Source organism: Ailuropoda melanoleuca, chromosome 8, assembly GCF_002007445.2.
Source record: "Ailuropoda melanoleuca isolate Jingjing chromosome 8, ASM200744v2, whole genome shotgun sequence".
In the NCBI taxonomy this organism is placed as follows: Eukaryota; Metazoa; Chordata; class Mammalia; order Carnivora; family Ursidae; genus Ailuropoda; species Ailuropoda melanoleuca.
Window position 1 is genome coordinate 12,559,835 of NC_048225.1, and position 23,929 is coordinate 12,583,763.

The 23,929-nt window shown below is 48.6% G+C and overlaps 1 long non-coding RNA gene across 1 annotated transcript in view; it reads right to left on the bottom strand.

The window, feature by feature from the left end:
* LOC117803314 overlaps positions 1–23,929 on the bottom strand; it is a 324,599-nt gene that overhangs the window by 171,267 nt on the left and 129,403 nt on the right. Inside the window, exon 4 of the long non-coding RNA XR_004627015.1 lies at positions 13,357–13,518. This is a non-coding gene — a long non-coding RNA (uncharacterized LOC117803314). The remainder of the gene's footprint in view (positions 1–13,356; positions 13,519–23,929) is intronic.

The window sequence follows — 23,929 nt, forward strand, 5'->3', positions numbered from 1 at the left end:
TGGTCTATGATTCAGCCTCCTGGGCCAGCCCGTTCCTGCCATATGGGGCCTGGTACATGCCTTTGCAGCTGGCATCACCAGCCCCCAGGAATTTGCTCCTGGACACTCACCCAAACAATTCTCAAAACACCACACTGCTACAGACTTCAAAGTCCATATGCTGAAATCCTAACCCCCCAATGTGATGGTTTTAGGAGGTGAGGCCTTTGGAGGGGGCTTAGGTCATGAGGGTGGAAACTTCACAAATCACAGCTCCCTCTCCCCTTCTGCCAAGTGAGGACACAGCAGGGAAACAGCTATCTATGAACCAGGAAGTGCTCTCACCAGACACCAAATCAGCCAGCACCTTGATCTTGGACTTCCCAGCCTCTAGAACTGTGAGAAATAAATGTTTGTTGTGTAAGCCACCCAGTCTGTGGTATCTTTGTGACAGCATCCCTAACAAATTACGACCACACAGAGCTAACATCTTTATTTTACATTACCTATTGAACCTGAAGCTCAAGGACAGGAAGGCCCCGTTCATTATTGGTACCACCACCATGTTCAGCAACCAACATTTATTGACACGCTAGTAAATGGCACCACGTTCTATACTGGCTCACCGACTCCCAATCCCTGCATACACATGTGCAGACAAGTGTGTGTGTGTGTGTGTGTGTGTGTGTGTGTTGTGTGATGTCCCCATGGGGTTGGAAATAGAGGCCCTCAGTATTCTTCAAGACAAACATTGGTTTCCATTTCTTGCTGATTAAATACATTACTTTGCTTATTTACCTCCTCTGTGGAGGAAGGGTTTTGAGGCCAGAGATTTATCCTTTAAATTAAACAATGAGGCAATGGATCTTAAACAAAAATACTTCAAGAGCTCCTCCATAGAATGTGTAGTCCTGGGAGCCAAGGAGAGGGGGATTACTCTGGCCAATTGACTGGCACTTGCCGGAGCATTGATGCTATCTGTCCCCAGCATGGAGTAGGGACAAGAAATGGATAAGGAAGAGGGAAAAGAAAATCTGACCCTCTTAGATAACTGTCCACCTCCTCATTAGTCAGATTCTCTCAAGTGGTTTGGAATCATGTGAATTTCCACCCCTAGTCATTCTCTACCTAATAGAACTTTAGAAATATAGGCTAATAGCAAACAAAGGTGGATTTTGGCATCTCTGGTGTTTGGGAGCGGACAGAGCACCGCATCTTTCTCTTGAAATATCAGACAGTGGCCACTACCCAGCAGATCCGCAGACCCGTTCACACTAAACAACAGACTGCGTGGATAGGCAGGTGACAGACTGACCAAATCAAGGGGGCGCCATTCACACTGTGGTCGTTGTGCCAGTTTTCCAGCAGATGGCAGCGACGAGTCTTGAGGAAGGAGCCCTTATTTATAATTGGTACCAAGCACCACCTAAGCAAGAGGCCATGCTGTAATACCCAGTGTCTGGTTCACCTACTTGACCTTGGGTGTTTTTCTTTAGAGAAATGGTACAGGGAATACAAAAACAGTCATAAGGCCAGGTCATCCCAGCCTGCGTCCATATGACATATCCATTGTGCCTGTGCCGGCCTTGATTTGAGATAGAGAAGTGACCTGGACGGACAGAGGCAAAGCGACAAGCTGATGGTGTTCTAACCTCCATCCTGGTTCCTGACCACATCCTGGTTTGGAGGAAAGAGTGGGGAAGGAATGTCTTTCTCACTGCTCTGTCCCCACAACCCAGGATAGTGCTGGACACAGAAAGGGTGCACAATACAAGTGAGTTGAGGAGAGGATGGATGGATGGATGGTTGGATGGATGGATGGATGGCTGGATGGACCGACAGACAGATGGATGGACAGATGGATGGATGGATGGACGGATGGATGGCTGGATGGGTGGAATCAATAGAGACCTGTGGAACACATGGGTGCACTCTCCTATCGTTTGGTGCATTTGTTCTCGTTGGTCTTCTGAGAGAGACAGCAAAACCAATGCCCAGGGACTTCTCTGAAGGAAGGCAGAAACCGCCAAAATGAGTTCACTTAAAAGATCTCTCACCAGGAAGTAGCCCCTACAGAGTCCCCTTTCTGAGGGAGCAAATCTCTTCCTTAATCACCACGTGCTGCTGCTCACAGTTCTCACTCAGTCCAGCTGTCTGTCCCACCTCTCAGTAAAGTCTATTTACCAAAGCCATTTGCAAGTCTAAAATGTATGGCTTCCTCCTCAGAACGTTCATCTTCCAACAGGCCTTCCCCAAGCCAGGCTGGAGCCCCTGGCTGGCTGGCTGGGTGTGGTCCTGCCTCTCCTCCCACATTCTGCTGCTTAGCACCAAAAAGCCACAGACAAGACAGAAACAGCAATCAGGCAAAAGTCTGGCCTAGGGCCAAAACACCTCTGCTGGGGATTACCAAGGGCAGACTGGCCTTGGACCAATCAGCTGGCTAGACTTAGGGAGAAAGGCTGGGGGCCCCAGATCAGGCCTGGGGTGCAGAGGGCTCCATCCTGCTCAGCGTAACATGATGCCTGCCCACACCGACTCCACTGCTGGAGGCAAGTCTGCAGCCCAGGAGCCACCTGGGCTTAGTGGACAGCCTGGCTTACAGGGGTACTCTGTGGATACTCAGTGAGCTCAGTGGCTCACGGCAAAGTTGCTAGGGTGGAACGGAACTCTTTTTTTTGTCCTGGACCAGCCCACTATTCCCTCCAATAGCAAGTGCTTATGGGGCACCTGCCATACGTTGGGCACTGTGCTGGGTGCGAAACATACCAAAGAACAAACAGGCATGGCCCCCACCTCGTGGAGTTTGTGGTCAAGTGGGAAATAGAAACAAGAAGTTAAATGCACTGCCAAGTGCCAGATCCGACCTGATCCAAAGGACTCCTGGAGGAAGTAGCAATGAAGCCAGGACTTGAGGGACAGAGGATTTAGCAGGCAGGGGCCAAGGCACAGGCCCAGAGCAAGCACTTTCTAACACGGCAAGGTTCAGACTGGCTGGATCTGTGAAGGGGAGAGTGGCCGGAGAGGAGGGTGGGGGACCCAGATCCCCAAGAGCCTTCTTGTCAGCCAGGCATGGAGTCTGCACTTTCAGGGCCGGGTGGGGGGGGGGCAACAGGGACCAACAACAGGGTTTGGGGGATATTTGAGGCCAAAGCAAGTTAGGGATGAGGGCACTGGCAAGGCGGGGACAGTAAGGAATTCCGGTGGCCTGGAAACCATTTCTGAGCATTTATGGAAAATTCTAACCTATTCCTTCCTTACATGATAGACACACGGGTATAAAAGAAGGATATAAATCACCGTCCCTCAGACTCCATATTTGAGAAAGGGTTTTCATGTCCATCTCCTTGTGTGATTCTATAAAAAGGTGGCAAGTAAGATCCCCCTCCACATTACAGATGAGGAAACTGAGACCCATAAGGTAAACCGATGCATTTAAAACTGCGTAATAAATTCGGTTGCGTGGGGAGCTTCCTATTTGCCTAGTAGTACACTGTAACATAGATTATGGACAACCTTGGGTGGGGCAAGTGGCCGAGCACTCACCCCCAGTGAGTGACAACACAGGCATGAGCGTCTTTATACCCCATCTCCACCTCGGCATTGAAGGAGCAAATGGCCGCGCCAGGAGTGGCCCCTAAGGCTCTGAGAGCTGGCCCAGTGCCCTTGGCATGGCAGGCTGAGCAAAAGAAACCTCAGAAGCCACCCTGCTCGAAGTCTGGGGGAATCAACCAGAACCCCTACAACATACAAAACACCAGGGCCTGATTTGAATAGGTGCGGCACATCTCATGTCAAGCCATCAGCACCACAGGGAATTCCAACCCCTGCATCTGACTTCCCTTCCCTCTGCTCTCCCTGCCTCCCAGACTGGAGTCCTAGGGCATCCTAAGGGGGTGTACTTATGGCACCTCCTCACCAGCTTCTGGAAACTTGGCCTGTCCTGTTGTTAGACACCCTGCTCCCCCTGTCGCACCAAGGGCAAGAGCCAGCTCTCTTGGGCGTGCTGCTTAAGTAGGAAAATAAATAATCCCACTTGGAACAGCAGCAGCCAACAGAGCCTTCTGTCGGAGGGCCTTTCTGCCCTTCTCCCAGTTCCTGGATATCCTCTCTACAAGAAATGCTTTTCGGGACGCAGGAGGAGATGGGGGAGGGGGGGGTGGAGATGGACACTCTTCTTAAGAGGGTCTTTGTTGCTGTAATTTCCATCTTTCTCTGAGGGCTGGGAGCTCCCGCAGAGCCCGGAGGGTTGCTCAGTGCCATGGAGACAATTGTGATATCAAAGGGAGAGGATTATGGCTCTGGTAGGGAGGGAGGAACAGGAGCGCCAGCCAGAGCTGGAGACAGCCAAGAGAAGATGACAAGTCACTTAGGCCCTGGGTTGAGAGCCGGTGGCAGACTGTGAGATGCAGAGACAGGTCCTGTCAATTCTGAAGGACCGTCAGTGTCACAGGTGCTGTCCCCCTGAAGTGGGGGAAGCTAAGCAGCAGCAGCCAGTGGTAGGGGAGGGGCAGGGCAGGATCACGCAGATGGCAGAAGGCTGTCCTCCTAACAGCAGGTTGGCTAAGGCAGAAAGAATGGGCCTGTGAGAAATGCCACAATGAGGCCCACAGGACCTGAGTATTCAGGGGCCAGACAATTTGGATAGACCTGCACGTAGTAAGGGCTCAAGAAGCAATTGCTAGAGAGGACAGCCATCTCAGAGGTGACTGCCAGGGCCACCAACTGACCAGGATGTACTGTGAGCTCACCTTGTGCCCAGCACCATGCTAGGCAACTTGTAGGCCACAGTAAAACAGCGGACATGGCCCTGCCTTCCGGATCAGCTGCAAATACATAGACAAATGTCACATCCATGTCTAACCTCTCAGGGCTCATGGGGAATGTGTGGGCTGGAAGGCACCCCTCAGGAGAAGTGGGAGCAGGAAAGAAGAGCAGAGGGCTAGGTGATTCCATGGGAACCATCTATTTAAATTCTCTGGGCCTCAGTGTCCTCATCTGTACAACTGAGCACCTTATACTCTGGGCTCTCTGGGGTGCCACACCAAGGCACTCTCCCCAGCTTCCAACCAGACTCTAGCTTCTTGTCCTCCTGCAGCAGGAGGGGGCAGTCCATGGCATCCCCGTCTCTCGGAATAGAACTAACGTGGGCCATGATTTATTACCAAGCAGAAGGAGAAAGCAAGCCATGCTGGTATCTTTGAGGCAGCTGGTGACATCTTCCCAGAGCCTCCCCACTGCTATCCCACCCCACCACACCCAAAATAAATAGGGGAGACACATTTTCCAGGCTCTCCCCTGACACATCTAATGGATATCAGATGGGAGCGTCCGCATAGCAAATAGGAATCTAATCTATCCCCTCGTTCAGCCAAATGGAAACAGCAGGATATCCATGGCTGAGCCTCTAGCTTCTGGCGGGGGACACGTAAAAGGAAAATGGAAACAGATTACAGTCAGTCTGATATCCAAATAACAAATAGGTATCCCGGAGAGAAATTTGTTTTATTGATGTTCGGGAAGAGATCCACTGATTTCCTTGTCTGCTCTGCCTTGCCACTTTAATTGAGGAAGGTGCTAGTTAAAAGCCAAAGGAAAAATAAAATGAAAGAAGGTGCTTAATGTCTGGCAGGCATCTGTTCCCATGCACACACAGCCACACGCACGTGCGCACACACCCACACAGCTCTCTGGAATAAAAGCTCCCAACAACACAAAGTGCCAGTTGGGACCGGCCACTGATCAGGCACAGTTCATTCTCCCAGCGGTTGACAGGTGTTCCGGGCTTCAAGCAGACGGACTGTGAGCGAAGGAATGGGCCACTAGGCATGGCACCAGGGGGCTGGGGCCTGGGGATGTCCATTCCCCAGGGAGTTGCTGAGACCGGCCTGGGATTCAGGCAGAGAAAGGGGGGGTCTCCTGGAGGCCAGGGAAGGACAACAGGATCTTACCAACAACCCTCACAAAAATCTCAGCTCTGGGCCTCCCAAAATAGGAAGAGAATAGTGAAAGGAAGGCAATCAGCTCAAAGGAAAGGAAAGAAGCGAAGGTATAAGAAAGACAAAAAGTGGGTAAGGCCCCTAGTGCCACGCCAGCCCCGGATGTTTCATTATCATCGGGGCCACAGTCTGCCTTCAAAGATGCTAGGTAGGAGGGGAGATTTTTGTGGTACTATAAATATAGTTTATAGGCTTTGGTTTATCTTTATGACGGACCCAATAAATAATTTACTGGTCAGTAAAAGATCAAAGAAACTGCAAGAACTGCAGCCTGAAACATCAAAACCTCTAAAGTTTCTATGGAAGCTATACCAACCATGCAAATGTACTACTCGATGGGCTAAGTTTATGGCCCTGTGCCCTGGTCCCCAAAAGGTAAAATTTTCAAGAAAACAGAATAAACAAAACACTGGGGCCAAGAGACACAGGAGCAGACATAATTTATAACAGAGCTGGGGTAACGATGCAGCTGACCCCATAAGGTTAGTCATTGAAATTGTAGGAAGTTGCACTGACCTAGTCCCACTTGACCCCTTACCTGCCCCAAAGAATCTCAGAGAGGATGTACATACTTATAAAAGCTAACAAAAGTACATGATTAACCTTCTGAGAAATCATCGCAGAGAAACTGAAGATCTGAATGAGTGGAGAGCGCATGGCCCCAAATCCAGTTAAGGCAACAGAGGTATTTTACCTAGAGTGCTGGCTGTGCTCGCTAAGGTCTGGGAATTCCTTGGGGGATGGGGGGGGTGCGTAATAATAGGAGAAGGTGCTAGGCTTGGATCCTGGAAAAGGAAGCCCGAAGTAGATCCTGCCCAGCTCTACCCTTGTGTTCAGACCACATGTCCCAGCTCCGTCCCTCCCAACCCCCACCCCGCCGAATGCAAAACAGCTCCTCCTTGGCCATCAGGGGCCTCAGGATGTGCACACTGGCAATGGGCCTGGTGTAAAGGCCCTGGGAGCCAGCTTGGGGCCATGTGGACAGGGAATTTCCCGGTCCCAGGTGAGGGAGGGCCAGAGCAAGGCCATCTGAAGCACAAGCTCAGGGCAAGGGCTTTATTCCCCAGCTCTGCGATGGTAGTAGCCCGAAGAACAAGCGCTGTGGGGGGTTTTCCTGCACCGGCGAAGCGGGAGAGACACAGACACACCCCAGCATTCTCGGCTGGGTTTGGCTGCAGGGTGGGGTTAGAAAGTTGCATCACCGAAGACAAAGTTGAGTGTTTAATTCGCTCTTGCACTTGGCAAGTATTTATGATGTCTCTGTTCTAGGTACTGCTTGCCACAGGGTAGAGCACTGCTGCAGGTGCAGCAGCGATGAGGGGTCATCGGCACATCGCGCTTCACTGTTCACAGGCTTCCACGAGCCCCCAATCCATGTTGATTTGGGCTGTTGGGTCATTTATCTATTATTCTGGAACAAGGAGAAGCTCCAAAGAGCAGACAGAAGTCTCTTTCCACTGCCAGGAAGAGCCCCTTTTAAGTTACTCCACTGCAATTTTTCTTTATGCGTTAGCGTGCATCAGCCCCCTTTAGCCCAGTGGCCTCTGAGTACCCTTGTCCCTGTTGCCCTACCCTTTTTACAGGGCCACCACTGGCATTTGTAGCAGAATGAGTCTTTGCTGTCTAGGACCGTCCTGCTCATTGCAGAGTATTTGGCAACCCCCGTGCCGACCCACTGAGGGAGACCCAAAAGCTGTCCTTGTCATGGACACACCAATGCCCCCACAGTTCTAAGCCCCGCCTCTTTGGTGTGCAATACAGCCTCCCCCGTCAGAACAGCTGCTCCAACTACAGCTTGGAAAGGAAAACATGGAGCCAGACATGAAGCCTCGGCCAATTGGGAGACACGGACTTGGGAATGGACCAGTACCACAGATCAGACAGAAATGGGGACAGATAAACAATCGGGGAGGGGCTGGCCCGGACAATTTGTGATCAACCTCACATACTCTTGCAGATTGATACAATCAGCAAATTGGCATTTTATTTTCCTTAACTGAAGAGAGAGGTGAAGACACGTTTGAACCCGGTTGCCACCTTGAAAGAGACAATCAGCCATTGCCCTGTCTCCCAAAGCTCCCCCTAGAATCCCTTTGGGATGTGGAAACCTGATAAGATTAAACAAATAGAGCTGTCTTTGCTCTCTTTACTCAATCCCAGGCTGCCCTTCTCCCACCTCCCAGGCCGTCCTATCCCTAATGGAAGCCAATTGCTGATGAATTGCTGGCAGGTTGCTTTGCTGTCTTTCTAAGTGGCTTCCCCCCACCTAGGGTAGGAGGTGGCTGCTGGCAGGGTCAGCAAGAATGTCAGACTGTAAATGAGCTGGCCAGCAGCTCCATTCATCAGAGCAACTCAATGCAGTGCCTCAGGCCCAGACAGCACCCAGGCCGGGATGAGTCAGAATGGAGGGTCTCTGGGCCTACACTCGCCCCTCCCCTGCCTGGCAGCACTCTGCCCATTTCCCCTGCCCCCCAGTACTCAGCTTCAGGAGAGTCCTGCTCAAGGGGAGGGCTGAGGCAGGAGCACTTCAGGGTCCCAGGCAGGACTCTTTCCTTCTACCGTAGGGAGGGGACAGAGGATTGCGGAAGAAGGTCCAACTATCTGTACCCCACTTTGCCAGCTTTGCCTTCCTGCAGCATGGACCAACCATGGGCCCCATATTACAGGCCCTATCCCTGCATCCCTGCACACATCCAATCCAGGCAGTTGGCCAAGGGGCCCATGGGCCCAGAATTCCCAAAAGGATGCTGAGTGGAGGTCCCCTGGGTCCTGTGGCATGTGCCCAGCACCCACGCTATCTGGGTCCTTTCCCTCATTGTCATCTACAACTACGGGAGAAGGCCCTTGCTTCCGTGGGGACCATGGGAGACCAGTTCTGCTTCCACAGCTTGGCTCTGTTCTCCTCTGCCCTGAAACAAACCACTTGTGACACTGTGTGCCTGCTCCTGAGAGTACCACCAAGTAATTCACGGAGTCTCTGGAACCATGGGTTATGGACCACCATAGCAGTATATGGCACACACGCTGATAATTACTCTCCTTACCATTTACTGAGCACCCACCAGCTTGCATTCGTCTCTGTACCAAGCTCTTTAGATTACATTATCTTACTTGATCCTAATAGCAATCCCGCGAGTTAGGGATTATGATTATCCCACATTTTTAAAGCGAAGGCAACTGAGGCTCAGAGAGGCTGAGTAACTTGCCGAGGGCCACCTCTGCGCAGTGCTCTACCCCGTGGCAAGCAGTACCTAGAACAGACACATCATAAATACTTGCCAAGTGCAAGAGCGAATTAAACACTCAACTTTGTCTTCGGTGATGCAACTTTCTAACCCCACCCTGCAGCCAAACCCAGCCAGCCAAACTATTTTGTTTATCCAATAAATACCTATTAAGCACTTACTCAATTTTGTTCACTGCTGTGAGGGGGTACAAAGAAGCAGCCACTGGAAAAGTTAATGGAAACATTCAACTAATAAAAAGTTAGCAGCATTTAGCATTAACTTGAATTAATTTCAAGGTTATCTGTTTCCCCTTTTAGCTAATTAAACGTTAGTGAAATGGTGCATAACTAGTTGACTACAGAGTAATGTAGCAAAAAGAACACTGGATTCGAAGTCAGGGGTCCTGGGTTCCAAAACCTCACCAGTTCCTCAGCACGTGAACGTGGGCAAGACGCCTGACCTCTCTGAGCCTCTGCCTCCATTGCCAACCTGCATCTGAGTGTCTCTCAGCACCATCAAGTGCGGTCACAGCCATTTGGAGGGAAAACGCACAGCAGCAAGATTGATAAATCTTAAAGCTCCAGAAACACGGGGGATGGTTTTCTCTCTCTCTCTCTCTCTTTCTCCCTCTCTCTCTTTTTTGAAGGTTGAAAATTAGTCTGTTGACAGTGTTTAAATTTTTTTTTGAAAGCAATAATGGGTAATTTGTCCATAAGCTCATAAATTTGCTTGAAACTTTCCCTGAAAACAATTTGTTCTTTCCACATAATTTGCAGAGTGACAATATAACAATGTTGCTAGACTACCATGTCACGGATTTTTTAATTTGGTGATAGCAGAGAAGGGAAACCATAATTAAAATGAGGCAGGATACTGACATGGTTTAGTGCCAATAACCTGGTTGTTGGGTTTGCTTCTCATTTTCCACAACATTCAAACTGGGGGTGTTTTTATAGAAGTGGGGTACCTTTCTTTTAGTCCAGCGGGACTACAGTTCTCCCTGAAGGCAAGGACGGTGTCTCCATGACCTTTTCACCATGGCTTCAGCACAGTGCCTCACTGGGAGGAAACGGTGGGTTTATTGCCTACACCTCAATTATAAAGGAAGCTTGAATGAGGGTCATGTTCAACAGAAAATGCTAAAAATTTCATATTTAGATTTGAGTTTGGGTTAAGGGTTCCTTTGGGGGAAAGAAGCAAAGAAAGGAGGCTGATGTCTTTGGGGTGAGGTGGTTTTGGCAGGTGAGCTGAGCCTGCCACATCACCATTGGCCATGGTGATGCCAACAGATGATACTCAGTAAGTGTATTTCCCTTGTCCAATGCTATGCTCAGCTCACCTAATTCTCTCAACAAGTATAAAGTATAATGAGTAGTCCTGCTTTACAGATGAGGAAGCAAAGGCCCACCAAGGTAATGAAACTTGACCCCAGCCTCCACCACCCTGTCCTCATAAAACAAAACCCATAGCCTTTGAAAGGGCAGCTGAGGTTTGTGCTGACTCCAAAGCCCCGTGTTCCTGACCACTGTGTCATCTGCCTCTGGATGCACAAGCAAAGCGAAAGTCCTCTTGCTCTCTACTCAAAATGAGATCATTCTCCAACTTTCCAAAGAGCAGGGAGCCAGAGAGAATGATGATTTTTTTTTTCATTCAGGTAAGTCCAGATTTGTGCCCAGAATGACAAAACTGAGCAGCACTTGGCTTCTGGCCAGTCAGTGTGGTTGTCTTTCCATTGACTGTGACTGATCCAAGTTGGGACACTGCTGACTTAATTTTGCAAACCTACAAATGTACTGGAGACAAGCTGGGTGCCAGTGCTAATGTGCAGACTAGCAAGAGGTGTTTCTTGGTCAGGAATGTCTATCCCTTCCAGGCTTGAACAGAGTGCAATGTGGGAGTTGAAAGCAGGAGAAATTACTTGGCCTGTTCCCAAGTATTTTTAATAGCAACATTTTTCAATTTCTCTCCCTTGGCTTGACCTAACCACAGGAGGAGACAGATGCCTGGCAAGCCATGAATCTTGCTCAGAAAGCCACTCTCTCCAGCTGTAAATGGAACCATGTGAATCAGGAGCCTGGTCCGGTGACTGGCAATCATAGGACATCGCAACAGGACACGTGTGCACATGCAGACACACACCCCAGCAGTCCTATCAGCACTAGGGCCCCAAGGCATTCATGGTTCCTCACTGACCCAGTCTCAGTGGGGGACGTACATTATCAAACTCTCCAACAAGGTAATAAAAGACTCTTCCACACGGAGGATGCTGAATGAATATTTATCACCTGTAAACTCCAAAAAAATCTAGCTCTCAAAATGTTTCAATTCTCTAGCACACTTTTAAGCAACTTCGAGTTAAATCTTTTAAATTGTTAAACTTAAATGATGACCCTTATTTAACTACAATGATATCATCAATAAGACATGAACCTTTTAGCTTGTTAGTAACTGGTTTATTCACACCCTCCACTTGTGAAATATGCCCCTGTCCACAAGGAGATCGGGCCTAGCAGGACCGATGAGACACGTCCCTAAATCATCTCAATTCAAGGTACCAGGTGATCAGTGCCACATGTGCAGTGTTAAAAAGGAAAGGGGACATTTGCTTCTTGGTGGGCAATCAGAGGAGACTTCCTGGAGGAGTCTCCTAGGAGAGGAAGTTGAAGAACAAGGAGGACTTTACTAGGTAGATTTGGAGGGAACAGCGGGGAAAGGAGAAAGATTCAGAACTGGGTTAATGGAATGAAAAGTGGGCCAGTTTAACTTGAGCATGAAGTTTATGTAGGGTGATGAGTGGGAGCTAGAATTGGGAATGTAAATTGGGACCAGATTATGCTGAGTTTTGAATGTCGAGGTAAGGCTTCTGGGGTTTATTTGGGACACAATGGGGAGCCGTTGAAGGTTATTGAGCAGGGAAGACAAATGATCAAATTAGTTTGTTCCTAGTCCGTTTTCTGAGATCATATGATCCTTTCTGGCGGATACTACATACAGCCTTAGACAGAAGCCAAACTGCTCTCCTAGGCAGCGGCTAACCTGGCGGTGCTTCCTGCCTGCTCTCCATGCCCAGAAAGCTCTAGAACAAGTCCCCTTTCTGGGCATGCAGCCTGGGTCAGCTTCCCCAAAGCTCCTCTCCCTAACTCCTACTTTATGGAACACACGCCACATTTTTAAATGAGGCTCCAGATTCTTCCGTAGCCATGATTCAATAACACCAAACCTTTCTCTATTCCCAGAAAAATAAGTTAACTGATGATTGCCTTAATTATAAATTTTTCAACTACAAATTTATTTTTAAATGTGGGCCCCTGCTACAGTTTGCCTTTAATAGAATCTTGTATGGAACGCTCCTGGATTTCATACAAAATTATATTTTTAATTAGCCCGGGTTTTGAAGTTAGGCCCGTCAGGATCAGAATCCTTGGTCTACCACGTGCTAGCTCTGTGACCTTCAGCAAATCAACTGCCATTTCTGGGCCTCAGTACACTCATCTGCAAAATGTGGGCAATTATGCCTTTCCCACCCAGGTGTTACCAGAACTAAATGAAATTAAACACATGTGGAGTGCCTAGCCAAGTGGCAGACATTTTGAAGGACTCAACAAGTATCCTATCTCCCATTCCCTCTCTCAGCCCTTCCCATTCCCCTGCCCTTGGAGGCAAGAAGTGTGCTTTATACCAAGGCTAGATGTATCAGCCTCTTGCGATGTTCTACAGAGAGGGAGGCAGTGCTGATGTTTGGAACCAGCATGAAGTGTAGGTGTGGGAAAGAACTGGGTTCAATGTCTGGCAGTTCTCCCCAGCAGTGTGACTTGGGTAAAGACCTGCTCCTCTCCAGGCTTCAGTCTCCTCCTATAAGAAATACCACCTGCCACATGCAATCACTGTGACGATCCCCTGAATGGACACAGGCAGTGCTCCTTAGCACCAGGCCTCTCGCTTAGTAGGGCTTGACACATGCTAGCTTCGGAAGCTTCCAGCAGTCAAGCTCCACAAGTGTGAGGACTACTGGGCTCAGACCTTTCCCCTCTCCAACCCACCTTCTCCGTTCCCCTTTCTTCTCTTTTTGTCAAGATTTTCCATCCTCTGGCATTCACCCTTCCTCCTAGGATAGGTGAGCACATTAAATGAGCACATGCAGGGAAGGCACTTACTGCTGGAGGCCGAACCACACTAACGATCCATGGTGTGCCAAGCGTCTTTCTCCTGACTGCAGCCCACTTCATCAGCTCTGCCATCATGGCCTCTTCCAGGGTATCTTGGGGCCCTCTCCAAATTCACACTCACAAAGCCCACAGCAGGACCAGTCCTCTTACCTGCAACAACAACAAAACCCAGGGTCCTTGAAAAGCACAACTGGGGAGGGGGTCTCATTTCCTGGGGGAAACCAGAGGGGTCAGCAGCCAGGACAGAGGAAAGCCAGGCCCGTGGGCCCAGCAAAGGAAGCCAAGTGGATGATTTCCTACCGGCTCTTTGTCCATTTTGCTGAAATCAAAGCTCATAGCCATCCCTCTCCCTTAATCAAAGCAACTGCTATTTCTGCTAACTTGCCCTGCAGACATTAATTAACTCTCTACCAAGCATGGCCAGATCCCGCAGAAGTCAGTGCCTCATGAGACAGAGGGGTCCCCAAAATAGCACCCCTCCACGCATCAGGGAGGAGTAGCTGTTTGTCCTCTGCTCCCGCATCCCCTGACAGCCCAGGAAAGCTGGGGACTTTGGCCACAGAAACTCAGCCTCCAAGAAGGGAATTATCCTGTCTTCCTAAAAACCAGAGAAATTCCCTTGCTGAGGGAAGGCTCAAAGTATGAAAATAATCAACGTTCCCAGCCACGCTATCCAAGGGTCTTCTGTTGTCCAGGAGGGTCTTCGGACACAAGAAGACCACCACAGCCTCGGCAAGGTGAATGGGTGGCCCCTAAAGATGATCCAGCCACATACACAGCAATTCAAGCTATTGGAACCTGCCTCTGGGCAAGGAGCAAGTTGCCTGGGTGGACTTCTAAGTCCGTGGTAAGGGTGGTGATCACATGGCCCACATTTATGCAATCCGCCAGTCCATCTCCAAAGTCCTGGTGGCCTGTTACCAGAAATCCACGGATGAGGCTTCTAAGAAGGAGAGCAAAGGCATCCTCATCCAGTGCAACCAGACCCTGCTGGTAACCAATCCCCCAAGCTGCAAGTCCAAAAGATCTGGTGGTCCTGGTGCTCAGGCTCACTACCAGAAATACTGCTGATAAGCCCATCAGGGCGATCAGGGTTCATCTTGATAATAAACAATTTTTGGGGTGCCTGGGTGGCTCAGTCGGTGAAGCATCTGCCTTCGGCTCAGGTTATGATCTCAGGGTCCTGGGATCAAGCCCCACATTGGGCTCCCTGCTCAGTGGGAGGCCTGCTTCTCCCTCTCCTCCCTGCTCATGCTGTCGCTATCTCTGTCTCTCAAGTAAATAAAAAAAGCCTTAAAAAATATTAAAATCTAGGGGCGCCTGGGTGGCACAGCGGTTAAGCGTCTGCCTTCGGCTCAGGGCGTGATCCCGGCGTTATGGGATCGAGCCCCACATCAGGCTCCTCTGCTATGAGCCTGCTTCTTCCTCTCCCACTCCCTCTCTCGCTGGCTGTCTCTGTCTCTGTCAAATAAATAAATAAAATCTTTAAAAAAAAATATTAAAATCTATATATATATATAAAATAAACAATTGTCATGGGACTTAAAAAAAATAAAGGGTGAAAATAATCACATCTGATTTTATTTGCTTTGCTGTTTACCACTCATTGACCCCTCACCTCTTAAAGTTAGAAAAAAAGTCATCTGGCTTTTTCATTTCACTGTGAGGAAACAAGGTTGGAGTGGCTGTGAGACTTGCCCAAGGTCATCGGAACTGCGTTTGGCTGAGGGTTCCTTCCACTGGTTCCCCAGGGGCAGACACAGCCCTGGAAGCAAACACCAGCACCGAAGTTGACACTGAGTCTGTCCATTTCTCAATGAGATTCATATTGAGCACATACTGTGTGCCAGACTCTGTGCTAGTCACGTTCATGTATATTATTTCACAGCATTGTCTTGTTCAGTGCTGTACTCCTCCCAGCATTGGCACGTACTAGTTGCTCCATAATGAGGGGTTTCTTCTTTGTCTTGGGAGCTGGGGATGGAGTAGCGAGAGTGGCTTTAGAGTCAGTCTGGGTTTTTGAACCTCATCCCTGCCACCTGTCAGCTTTTTTGGCCTTTACTTGTCGAAGCCTCAGTTGTCCTATCTCCAAATGGAGGTAACGACTAAGGCAGCATGGTGGTAAGTTTTTAAGTCAGTGTATGTGAAGGACCTCTTACGCATAGTAGGTAATCAGCCAATTATAGCAGTTCCTGTCATTGAACATGCGGCTATTGACCAGCTCCTTGAAGCCTAATCATCTCAGAAGTTAAGACACACAAATACATAACCACAAAGTGAAGCAGAGAAGAAACCGGTGGTGGGCCATGCATGTTCCAGGGGTGCCCTAACGTCTGGGAATGATGGAAGGCTTCCTGGAACAGGTGCCACTGTAGCTGAAAGAGTTGCATGGATTGAGGGGGGAGCGGTGATGCTGAGAAAAGAGGAAAGATAAGGATGAGGAAGCAAGAGAATGCAGCAAGTATTCAGGTCCAAGAGCGCAAGGATCTAGAATTTGGGGAAGACTGGAAGTTTAGGAGAGTGAAGATAAATCTGGAAAAATAAGTAGGTGTCAGTTTGTGGTGGCTAAAGATTGCAGATCTTATTCCACTGACAATGTGGAGTCAAAAAAACATTTCAAATAGGGTAATGGTATGAAAAGGGCTGAGACTTAAAATGATTAATTGGGCCAAGTGTCTAGCTTCATTTGGAGGACAGACATGAGAGAAGAAGCTATTGCAATGGATCCAACTTGAGCAAATGAAGGCCTGACATAGGGAGTAACATGGGGAGGGAAAGATAAAAATGAATGTAAAACAAAGATCGGAGGTACGAGAGGACTGAGCCACAGATTGGATGTAGAAATGAGGGAGAGGGAGGGCAGGAGGAAGGCGAGAAATGGAGATGCCATAAATCCAAGTGGGAAAGTGGCAAGAGTTGATCGGAAGCACAGAGAAAGAAAGACCAGGAGGTTACCTTGGAAGGAGGGCTGGGGAGACCTGGTAATGTAGAAAGAGCTGTGGAAAGAAAAACAAGACGCAGGAGAGAGAGAGTAACTGGGAAAGTAAGATCCTGTGCGAGGCCAGAAGCCCTCCTGGTGCCCTTGGTCAGGACAAGGGGTAGGGAGTGGAAAACCAAAGGAAGACACAGAAGAACTTTAAGCTGGGCTGAAGGAAAAGTGAATTTATTCATGGATATTCTCATTCCTTCCATTAACATCCACTGAGTGCTTACTACCTGCCAGTCAGAAAGCTGACCCTTCTGAGCCTGCATTAGACTCCCCAGCAAGTTGGAGGCAAGGCCAGCTGCTATGGGGGAAGGTTCAGGGTCCTTGAGAACGTATTAAAAATGCCAATTCCTTGGCCCAACCCCTAAGGATACCAGTTCAGGATCACTCTCCAGGTGGCTCTTTGGGAGACCACAGTTGGAGAGGCTGAATTAAAAGCTCGTGAGAGTTTTGGGGTCATGGCTGAGGCCCCAGATGTGTAGCAGACCCAGGCTGCACTTCACAGCCTGGGAGTGTGTGGGAAGCAGATGTGGGGCTCTCCATCACTGGCATGCACAGAGGGAGGAGCAAGGGAGGGAAAGGGGTGACTGAGGACATCACTAAGGAAGCGCTGCAAATGGCCCAACTCTCATCTCCATAAGGACTAGCACATTCCCATTTCTGACCTCATCTTCCACCTTTTACCAATTCGTGAGAAACCTTTCAGGAGTTCCAGGGAACCAGATACCCTAAGGCTTCTAAGCTTCCTTCAGCTCTGATATTTAATTACAATTACATTTAACACATCCAACAATCAGATCCGTTCAAAGGAGGAGACAGTCCTCATGATAATCCCTGATGTTTGTGATGAATGTCACAGTTTTCAGCAATTTCATGCATATTACTGTACATTATATTATGCTAGCATTTCTTCAAGTATGATCCACAGACCACCAGCATCAACATTACCTGGGAGCTCGTTAGAAATGCAAATTTGTAGGTCTCAGCCCAGACCTATTATTATCAATCACCTGGAGAGCCGGGGCCCTGGAGGCTGAACTTTTAATATGCTCTGGGGTGATTCTGAAGAAAATTCTAACTTGGCAACTGGAGATAGAGTTAAAAAAAAAAAAATCGATCTCTGTCCCTAGTTCCTGACACAGAGCTTCAAAAACCCTTGGAATTCCCTGATAGGAGTGTCTTTTGTTATTCCTAACGAGCCCCTTTTGACCATACCTGAGTTTATGCTAATAGTGGATCCTTATGGTCAAGACAGCATGACCAAGAACAGAACTTTCAGTCCCACCCCACAACCTCTGGGGAGGGCAGAGGGACTGGAGATTGAATTCCACTGCATGGCCGTTGATTTAATCAGCCATGCCAACATAATGAAACTCATATCACCAGATACTGAAGCTCAATGGACCTTCCTGGTTGGTGAACATATTTATCTGCTGGGAGGGTGATTTGCCCTGATTCCATAAGGAGAGAGTATGGAAGGTCTGTGCCACCCCACACCCTGAGACCATTTGGCATTCCTGAGTTGTACCCTTTATAATAAAACATTAATTACAAGTATAGTGCTTTCAGTGAGTTCTAACAAATTATCAAACCTGAAGGGACATTGTGGGCACCCCTGAATTCGTAGCCATGTCAGACAGAAGTGCAGATAGGACAGGGACCTCATTTGTGGCGGTCATCCGAGGTTAGGGCAGTCTTGTTGAGGACCCTGGCCTTCACATTGGGATTGGACAGGAACTCTGGGTAGCATCAAAATTAAACTGAATTGCAGGAAACTCCATTGGTGTCAGAGAACTGGTGCAGAACAAAGGAACCATAGTCTTAATATAAGTCAAATCATAATCTTGCAAGTTACATATCAATATCTTCATGTTACACATGGGGCTGCAGAGACACAGGGGGGCAAAGTGGCCTACCCACAGGCAGAGAGCCATTCTGGAGCAAAGCAGGAACATGCATTTAGGTCCCTGGCCCCAGGTCACGCCTCTTCCATCCAGGCCTTCCCTCCTGACTACAGATGCCTCATGGTCTACCATGCCCCCAAGCTGGTGGTAAAATCACAAAGCTTAGGGTCTGGAACCCGCCTTGTGGTGGTGGGGAGAGGGGAGGTTACCTCATTCAACCCATCGGGTCCAACTGCCAGGGAGGTAATGAAAAAGAGCTGAGGCCCTCAGACCTCTGAAAGTTTAAATTATACCTTTCTGAATGTGCGTGTCTTGTGTAATCCTCAAAGATTTGTAATTGTGACAGCCTAGGAAAATTACAGGTGACTCGAAGCAATTTAATGATAATAAAAATAAAATAAAAACAGTAAACAGCACTGCTGCTCCCTCTAATTTCCCAGCATCTTTATCACATAAATGCCACCTTCTTCTCCCCACAGACGATGAATGAACCTGCAATTGCCACGAGAGCATGCCACGCTCACCTCACTAATTCTGCTGCGGGTCTGGCTGGCGGCGCCACAAGAAGCCCCTCCCAGCTCCGATGCCAGGGCTCTCCCAGGCCCCGCCAGACTTTAGGAGCAGCCCTCAGCCGGCCCCCGGGGCCCTCCTCCAGACACCAGGCTTTCCTCCCCTGCCCCTCACCCCGGGGGCCCAGAGCTGTCTTCTGCAGCCAAGTGTGTGCCGGAGCCCTGCTGATCTGAGCAACCACAAATTGACCTTCTCTCTGGGTGTCTCCTTGCCTCCCTCCTCCTGTTAATATGCTCCTTAAAGAGCTGCAAACTCAACAAGTCTCTGTTATGCAGGTTAATTCCAAGCACAGCCAAGCTGTGATCAAATGACCTTTACCCACTTTCCTGCTAATTTTGATGGGCAGCTCCATTTTCCTTCTCCCTCCTGGTCCCCCCTTGCTCTAAATTGGAAATCTATCAATTTTCTAAGTAAATGGAAAATAGAGACACACAGGCACAAGCAACACACTCACCTGCATACACACTCACACTAACACTAACACACCATTGTTGAGGCAGAGGCTAGACCGGACCTACTATTTTTTTTTTTTATTCTTAATTTCCAGATCTCAGGAGAATGTGGGAGCTGGGTCCTGAGCTGATGCGAAAAGAAAATAAAGATATTGAAAGAGAATCCCTTGCCCACAATTTTATTCCTTGTTCCATCAGTGGGAGACAGTAATAGTAACAAACGGGGGGAATAGTAACAATAAAAACTAATGTATATCAAGTGCTTACTACTTACCAGTCACTTCCCAAGAATGAGCTCATTTAATTTTCTCAATACTTCTATGAAATGAGAATTATTCCCCCCGTTTATAGAAAAAGAAATTGAGGCTTCAAGAGATTATGTAAAATGCTTAAGGATACACATACAGAAAGAGTCAGAGTGAGCATTTGAACCTGGATGGTCTAATTCCAAAGTCAAGTTCTTGCTTTGATACCAGCAGCATGACCCAGGACCCATCACGAAATCATGTGAAGCCTCAGTTTCCCTACCTGCACCATAGGGATAATCAGATTTATCTCATCAGGCTCCTGAAGAATACATTCAGTGGTGACCATCCTTTAAAAGCTGCAAATCACGGTCGGTTCACATTATAATGATGATTATTAATTCAATTAATTCCTTGTACAAATATTTCCTGATCACCTACTATGTGTCAGCTCTGTTCTAGGCCCGGGATACTGCAGTAATCAAAACAGATAAATATCCCTGTCTCCCAGGAGGCATTCAAGTGGGGAAAACTAACCAAAAACAAGTAGAATGCATAATGAGTCAGATGAGGCTTAATGCTAGAGAGAAAATAAAGTTGGAAGGGGGTCTAAGGAGTGAGGGTGGGAGGGCTGCAATATGACATAGGTTGGTCAGGAAGACCTCACAGAGTAATATTTGAACGAAGGTTGAAGGGAACAGAGGAAGCCAAGCAGGCAGTTATCAGAGAAAGAACATTCTGAACAGTGGGGACAGCAAATGCAAAGCCCCTGAGGCTGAGGCTGAGGCTGAACCAGCAAAGAGGCTAGAGTGGAAGGGCAGAGGGAGGGAGGAGAAAGAAGCAAGAGATGAGTCCAAAGAGGTAAAGCGTGTGGTGGGTCATGTAAGGAGGCCTCAGAGGCCACTGGCTCTGACTCTATGTGTGTGTGTGTGGGGGGGGTGTGCACGGGTGCATGGGAGGGTTTAAGCAGAGCAGTGATATAATCTAACATTTTTAAAGGGTCACTGTGGCTACTACAGGAGGGCAGAAACAGAAGCAGGGAGGCCAATTAGGAGGCTGGTGCCACTAACCGAGAAGACAAAAGATGGTGGCTTGAACCAGGAGGGAGCAGTGGAGGTGATGAGATAAATTTGGATTCTGAATATATCTGAAGGTAGAACCAACCAGATATGCTGATGGGTTTGGATGTCAGTGGGTAAGAAAGCAACAAGTCACTGATGACTCTAACGTTTCCGACCTGAGCAGATGGAAGAACGGAGTTCCATCTAAAAACCAAATGGGATAAAATAGGATGTGCAGGTGTTATGGGTTGGACCACATCCCTCACAAGAGATGTGATGAGTCCTAATCCCTGATACCTGAGGATGTGGCTTTATTTGGAAACAGAGCCTTTGGAGAGGTAGTCAAGTTAAGATCGGGTCATTAGAGTTGGCTCTGGTAAGACTGGTGCCCTTATAAAAATGGAAAATTTGGACACAGATTCACACACACACACAGGTTAGAGTTGGAGAGAAGGTTGAAGTTACACTGCCACAAGCCAAGGAACTGCCAAAAGCAAGGAGAGAGACATGAACCAGATCCTTCCCTAATTCCTCAGAGGGAGCAGCACGCTGACAACACCTTGATTCAGACTCCCAGCTCCCAGAACTGCGAGACAACACATTTCTGTTTCTTAAGCCACTCAGTTAGTGGTACTTTGTTATGGCCGGTTTGGAGGGTAGGGTTAGCAGTTCCGTTTCAGACGTGCAAGTGGAGATGAGCAAGAAGCAGCTAGGCAGGAGTCTGGGGTTGAGGGGTGAGGACTGACTGGACAAACCCACTTGAGAGTCATCTTCTCTGCTGTGAACCCACAGCTAGAGCACTGGCTGCGATCACGTAGGGCAGATAGAGAAGAGGTACAGGGACTAAGCTCTGGGACACTCCACCATCGAGAGGACTGAGAGTTAAAAAGCAGTTGATGAGTGGAGGAGAGCCAGGAGAGGTGACATCCTGAAAAGCAAATGTAGGAAATGTTTGGGGAAGGAAAAGGTCGTCAGCTCTGTCAAATGTCGGCAATGAGCCAAGTCTGATGAACATAAAGAACTGACCACTGGCTATAGCAACTCAAAGCTCCTTTGTGACCTTGACAAAGGCAGTTTCAAAGGGGGAGTGAAGCCTAACTGGGCTGGGTTGAAGAGAAAACTGGAGGAGAGAGATTGGAGGCACAGGCATAGACAACTCTTTGGAGGGATTTGCTAAAGAGAGACACAGGGTCAAGACAACCTTTTTCAAGGTAAGAGAGGTAATAGTATGCTTTATGCTGAGAAAATGATGCAGCAGAGAGGGGGGTATGGTTGAGACAGGAGACAGCAGGGGGAATTGCAGGTAACACCCTGGGGGTGGGATCAAGTACACACTTGACCAGAAGCATGGGCAATACGCCCAGAACAGGAGAGATAGGGTGACAGGCAGGTGCATGGGTGGGTCGATGCAGTGGTGGTGGTGTAGGAGATAAAGTCATCAGCCAAGAGCAAGGAGGGGAAGGGGATGACACAGGCATGGGGGACAGTGGGGGAGTGAGAGGTGGGAAGATACAGTGGGGTTGCCTGCAGCATGCAGGGCTGCCTGAGGTCTGGTTCATGAATGTGAAGTAACATCAGTCAGTTGGGATTACGTTTTTTCTCCTGCCATGTTCAGCTGCCCACGTGGAATCTCTAAGTCAGCAGAGAGTTGGATTTCATCAGAGCTGGGGCTTTGCTCTTCAGATGCAAAGAGAGAAGGAGCAAAGTTGCTGAAGGATTATAAAGATGGACTCTGGAATTTAAGCTGGATGGCAATAAAGGGAGGGCCTGAGAAGAGCAGGAATCCCCAAAGGGTAACTGGATTAAGGGACTGTATGTTCCAATGGGGGAACGATTGTTAAGAGTCGGGGTATTAGCACTTAAGAATAAAAGTGGGGGTCAGAGAATAAAAGTGGGGGCTCCTTAACATGCATATCTTGGAGGAGTGGCAGTGGAGCAAGGGAGTGGGTGGCTAGCATAAGGTGGAAAACAAGAACACTGGAGGAGGAGGTCAAAGGACTGGGAAGCCACGGTGCTGGAAGGCTCGTAGTATGAACACACCAGGAATTTTCAGATAGGTGGTACTAGAGAGTAACAGTGACCCAGGAGCTAAAATCTAGAAGAAATGAGAGCAAGCCACCAAGAGTCATTAGAGAACCACAACTCCTGAGGACATGAGTCCCCACACTGGGGGTTCTTAGGGGATCGAGAATAATGTGCAAGCAGCCATGAGAGGCAAGGAAGGGTCCCAGGCCACCTCCAAGCCCAGCTCCCCAGAAAATGGTGTCCTTAGGGTAGCACCAGGGAATTTCAAGAAGAGACTGAGAAAAGCCAGTTTGCTGATGGCTGACCATGAGTCCCAGAGGGCAGGAGCCCAGGAGGAAGCAGACATTCAGGCAGAAGAGGAGAAATGCAGAACCTAAAGGAAGGCAGGCGGTGGGGGAGGGGGGGTAGGCTTCTCAATGACTGACATAAGTGAGGTTGAAAATGTCCAGAGCCATGAAGTCAAGACAGATACCTAACCTCACTGTGAGTGGTCTCCTGCGAAAAGACCCCCTCCATTTGCCTCCAGCGAATGCTGGAAGCTTCTGCCACTGCCACCCTCAGAGAAACAAACACCTCCACCATCACATCAGCCCACAAACCAAATCCCCTCTGCCAGGCCACCTTCCCCGACTGTCTGTTCTCTAAGCCCGTGTCTGTGGACAAGTTTGATTGGTGCAAACTCAGCCATGAGCCAGGCCTCACCAGCAAGGGAGGCTGACCGTGCAAGTCTTGGTGGCCTCTACCCTAGGAAGAATTATCCAAAATTTGTGTGAACTACCCAAATCTAAGGAGGGTATTCAAAGATTTTGGCAAACCAAAAATGTCAAATATTTATTGGATAGCAGGAATAGTCATTTTTATTATTATTTTGTCTAAGCTTTGCAAGAAAGAGAGGGGGAGGATTCTGTGCAGCCACGTCACCACTAGGATCTCAGACGAGGTTTCTCACCTTCCAGCTGCAGCTGAGAACACTATTTCTATTGATTAGTCCCAAGGACTCAATAAGGCACGTGCATGTGCTCAGGTAGGACTTTAGGCCTGAGCCCTCCCAGATAAGATCAGACCCATTTAGAACTCACTCCACAGCAAAGCACACTCTTGACTCTGGAAAGACAAGATGATAGAGGTTCCTATTTACTCAGCAGCCCCTGTGTGCCAGACACTATAATCTTCACTCAGCATGCATGATCTCCTTTAATCCTCAAGGCGACTCTGTGAGGAAGGTAGTGGGATTACCATATTAGAGATAAGGAAATGGAATTTTAAAGAAAATATTAGTAAGTTGCTCATGACAACCTCCACCCCCCACCCCCACCCC